Consider the following 6,000-nt stretch of genomic DNA (forward strand, 5'->3'; position numbering starts at 1 on the left):
ACATATATTTGCTAACACATCATCAAGATTTAGATACACTCTATCCTTTGATTAATTTAGGAACAAAAATAATATTTTAGCTTCCATCCATTTCAATCTCTTTCGATAGCTACTTTATTAGTAGCCAAGATTAGCTCGTCTCTTAGGGCATGCCTTAGAGGTTAGAGCCACCCCAATATAAGGCTTTGAAGATAAAGAAACACCCCAATTGAGGAGGTATATGAAGGTGTTTTGGTACAAATGAAATGGTAGTCACATAACATAAGATCAAGGATTCAAGATTATTGTAAGTGTCATGTCCCTCATGATAGGGACTATGGATGAAGAATGGGAATAATATTGGTAGTTAGGTTTGTTAATGGGGATTTGGTTAGGTAAGATAGGGTCAAGGGCACAAGCCCTTAATTTTGAGACCTTTGGAGGCCAACATCACTTAAAGACTGATTGATACATTCATTAACATGGCAATTGCCACTATGTGGGTGGTCCAAATTATGGCCCAAGTGCCCACATGAAATCAATTAATGTTTTATTTTCACTACCTAAGTTTTCTTTTACATAAATATGCCCACTTTTCTGGTTGATTTTACCTCTTTCTCCCACCTCAAATCACTCCTTTTTTTTACCATTACTTTGATGCAATTTAATTTAGTAGCTTCATTTCATGTTATCTAGCTCAAAAAATTCTAAAAATAATTACACTTATGTAGACTCTAACTATTAATATAAAAAAATTAATTGGTTAAAGGAGATAAAATAATCTCATATTTATAAAATTAACTCCTTCCATATTTTTGTTTAAAGAATAACTCATTTTGGACATAAATGCCTTTAATTATTTCAAGTATTTACGTATATGTTTTAGAATAAATTGTTATTTTTACAAGTAAAAATGAAGGCATTTTTGCCAAAAATGAGGCCAAAAAAAATGGAGGGTTAGATTTCTAAAACTGGGTTTTGATGACCGTTTTAATCAAATAACCCATAAAAAAAATTATTTATCATATTTGACATGACATTTTTTAAATGGTTCTAAAATTAATTCTTGGAATTGGTTCATCGTAATATCAAGAATTATCAAAATATATTATAATTGTAATTTTTAAAATAAGAACTAAAAAATAAAAGATTTAATTAATAATAATTCAATAATTTTTTTTAAAATATACTGTTTAGATTCTTTTTGTACCTTATTTTAAGTGTATTTCTTCATATCTAAATCTCATTTCATTGTACCATCGTTCAATTGTCTAAATTCAACTAGAAATACAAAAAACTAAGAGTTTGTTTGACCATATTTTTTGAAAATTTTTTTAAAAAAACTATTTTTAAGTTAAATGATTAAAAAAAATTAAAATAAGTTTAAAAAAACATACCCAGACCTATGTTTTTCTTTTATTTTTAAAAACAAGTAAAAATAACTTCTACTTGTTCTTGAAAAATTGTTTTTTCATTTCACTTTGTTTCTAAAAATTGTTTCCAAAGAATAATGGTTAAAAAGTATTAAAAAATATTAAAATAATTTTCTATTTTTTAAAAAAGAAACTTGTTTTTAAGCCGCATGACCAAACATGCTCTACAAGTATAAGTTGAGTATATATAAATTGATCCTTTAGAAATTTTTTCTATTTACAAGATCTCAATGCCAAATCTTCTAACCTAGCTCTTGTTATAGTGAACCATTTGGATTTGTAATTTGAAAATTTTTAGAAAATTTAGCCTATAAAAAAATTAAAAGAAATTACAAAATATCTATTTAGACATAGAAAAATATTAAAAATTACTTAAATTTTAGCCTATAAAAGAAACAAAAAGAAATTACAATATATATATATATATATATAGAGAGAGAGAGAGAGAGAGATATTAAAAAGTAATTAAATTTAAAATAAAATTGTGGAAATTTTGTAGAAAATACATGGAGTTACTTGGATTACCTAGAATGAGCAAAGCCATATCTATGTAGGATGTTTTCCTACAAAGACTTGTTGCATAAATAGAATTGATTTTGTAATAATTACATTTCATGCCATGAATTCACTTTTAAATGAGATGAAAAATATATATTTTGTTATAAGTATAGATGAAAAATATATATTATTTTTCTTTTTTTCATATTTGTTATTATTAGGCAATCAAATGACCCATCAACATGGACAAAAATATTGTGATTTACTAGCAAATTGTGTCTAACTAATTTTATTGATTAGCGACAAAGCTTGTCCAAAGCAAAGGAAGAAAAGTAATGATTCCACTTCTTATTCCCGGGATCAATGGATAAATCAAAGGCTCGAGTGGAATTTGTAGTAACCATTGGAGCAAGTTGCTCCTTCATAAAAAAAAATATGCACCAAAATGTATATACAAGAATACTAAAGATTATTTTATTAAATAAATAATTATAATTATTTTATTTTTATGTTTGATTTAATTTATTATCAAAAATATAAAAACATAATTTTATGTCTTTTTTTATATAATTTATATATTTATTAAATATAAAAAATATAAATAGTAAAAAAATTATATGTATTTTATTATTTATTTGATATCATTGAATACATTTAAATTAAAATGGATCATAATTTTAATATTAAATATATTTTAAAATTAAACATGTTATCATAATATTGTTGCAAAATAATATAGTGTAACTTAATAATAAATGTACACTTATAAAATTTATATTTTAAAATATATATTTTTACTTCTTATATAATTTTTTAGAGTTTTTCTAATATTTAAAAAAAAAATCATTAATTTTTATGTCACCGATATTTTGACATAAAATATTGGTCGATATATTTTCAATATATCCGTAAAATTGAACTATAGATATATTCGTAAAATCCAAATATCGATATATATCCGTGATTATTGATATTTTCATCATTACCCATAAATGGGATAGTCTGAAGATGGGCTTTGATCTCAATCAAAGTAGATGTTGAGTTAATGAATTGGACCATACTATTTGCAACCTCTCAAATGAGTCTAGTAAAATACTCATGGGCCTTGTGCTTGGGCCAGCAATATGTACGGCCTCTTAAGTCTTGCCCCATCTACAATTGGGCCAAGTTAAGCTAGACAAAGGATATTGGCAAAATTCATTAGTTTCAAAATATACCCATTGGCCATTGGCGTGTCTCTTTCTATTATATTTTTCTCAATAATCCAGCTGGCAACACCCCTTCTAAAACTTTGGTTGAGTTCCAAGAATCCAGGGGTAAATTCTAATTTGATTTTTCGATTTAAGAGGCATTTTAATTGTACACTAAAGTATTTACAATAAAAACTCTATTAACAATAATGTTACCACTAAAAATGACTCATATTCATTTAATTTTCTTTTTTATATATATATTTTTAATTTTTTTAGTCGTGAATTTCAAGTTATGAAATTAAGAGTCTGTTTTGTAATAATTTTAGGAAGCGCTTCTAATATTTTTTATAATTAAAAATTTTTATCATTCAAATATTAAAAATTGTAAAAACATTTACTGTCAAACACATTTTAAACATCAAATCATCAATCACATAACTTAAAATAAAAATTTTCATATAAGACAATAATGTATCTTTCATCTATCCTTTCATTAATTATTTGAAGGATAATGCTTTCTAATATCTTTGAATTCTTATAAAATTTTCTACCACAACACTTCACGTAATGTTGCGTTTATGTAACGTTTTTTAATCATAAACCTTATAATAGAAGTTTTCTTCTTATAAAACAATAATGTACATTTTATTTGACACTCTTAGTACGTCGAATTCTCCTAGTACATTGATCATTTAAGTGTACCCATCTTTTGGGTACGTAGTAATTACCTTAATATATACCATAAACTCTACCAAACGATACCTTAAAATTCCTTAAATTTGTTATAAAAAATAATATATTTTTAAAATTAATATTGTTTTAAATGAAAATTTTATCAAATATATTTTTTATTAAAAAAAATTAAAAACATGTTTAACAACGATTATAGAAACGTTTCTAATATTTTTCTAAAAAATGTTAAAAAAACATTTATAAATTTTTTCCATTGTGTTGCAAGATAATGGACGATAACACGGTTGTGCCGCGATGAGCACCTATTGACTTACACGTGGCAGTGGATTTTTCATCCCCACAATACTGTCTCAGAAGACCGTTACCAAACAAGCACTAACTTTCCCTCCCATGTCGAAAACCAGAGCAGTAAGTCGATTGGAGCGATTTTTGTCAAAAAAGCAAAGAGAGGTGGGACGAAGCGAAGGCAGTTGAAAGCTACGTGCAAAAATGATTAAAGTATATGGTGGGGCCAACCTTATCTTAACTTGAACGATTGTCACCTGTCCTTTTATGGTGCTGGAATCCCTCCTTTAATCACAGCCGTTGGATCACCTCACACTGTCGGCAACCGTGAAAGTATGGAACACGTGGTACATGATTGATGTCCATTAACTTTCCCTCTTTAATTTTGGGGAGAATAGTGGTTGGTTGGTGTGCCCTGTAGGTCAAGCCTAGGTAAAATTTTTTTTTTTTTAATAATTAAAATAATGATTTTAATTATTAATTAATTAATTAATAACTGTGTGAAGCTGATGTGAGGGGTAGAATTTGAAGATTAAGGAAGTGATGTGTTCCAGTCTCATCATTCCACGTGGAGACAGGTGGATCTTGTCTTATCCAAACAGGAGTAGGTGTAATATTTTAATATACATTTAATTGTCATAAGAATGATCCGAAGTCAAATAATTTAATTTATGGGAATAGCTAGATCCTTTATTTATGCCCTAACCGTAGGAAAAGGTCAATAATGTTCTTTATAAATTATGAAAGTTGTCGGTAACTGTTTTCGAAAACCATTTCAAAAAATAGTGTTTTTCGATGTTTTATAAAATAAAATTTGTTTGTAATGTATAATGTTTTTAACATTTTCAAGTGTGTTTTAAAAATAATTTTATTTTTAATTATTTTAAATTACTTTTAAAAATAGTCTTAAAAACAAATAGAAATAATAAAAAACATTTAAAATATGTTTTTTAAAAATATTTTATTTTTTATTCAATTGTTGACTAATAAACAAGTTTTTTATATTTTTGTTTTAAAAAACAGTTATCAAACAAACCCATATTTTTTTATTTATAATTACTAAAATAATAATATGATAAATTCTTTTTCAAATACTCTAAAAGTATAATCCCATATTAAATATCTTATTTTTTTAATTATTTTTATTTTTTAATCACACTCATTTAAAAGGAAAAAAAAACTAGAAAATAAGAAATAAAAACCATTTAAAAAAATCAAAATATAAAATTCAAAATAATTTCCAAACCAAACACAACCTAATATCTTTTATCACCTCGATTTATTTGTTTTTTTGGACTTTATTTTACTTTCATATTTTGTTATTAGTAGATTGATAGATCTTGAGCATAATTTAATATTTTGTACCATTTAATTTATTTGTAAACTTTATCTTATCTATTTTTATTCTTATGTTTTACTATTAACATAATAATGAATTTTTTAGATGAAATTACTATTTTCTATATTTTTAATTTATATTTTTACACTTTATAGTTATAACTTATTTAATTAATATTTAATATTTGACCTATTAAGTAGTTCAGTTGATTATGAGTCTTTATGACGAATATCATAAAATATAATTTTTGTAAACGATATATGATTTTAAGTTCGATTCAAATCTTATCACTGATAATACTTTAAACTTACTCAATATTGGTTATTATCGACCAAACAGTATCTCGAGGTTTAGATTCTTATGAAAAATCCTAAGAATGGTTTCTAGTTGTAAAAAAAAATATTTAATTAATATAAATTTGATTTTTAAATAAATAAATAAATTGAGTCAAATTTTATTAAATAAAAAGAATTGACTTAAAAAAAAAAATCTAAGTCGATTATGTCTATTTGAATTCACCTATGTAATCAAGTGCCTAAATTTTAATGGGAATATGGCACGTTACATCGATATGAATTGA

This window comes from Vitis vinifera, chromosome 9 (assembly GCF_030704535.1).
Source record: "Vitis vinifera cultivar Pinot Noir 40024 chromosome 9, ASM3070453v1".
Taxonomy (NCBI): domain Eukaryota; kingdom Viridiplantae; phylum Streptophyta; class Magnoliopsida; order Vitales; family Vitaceae; genus Vitis; species Vitis vinifera.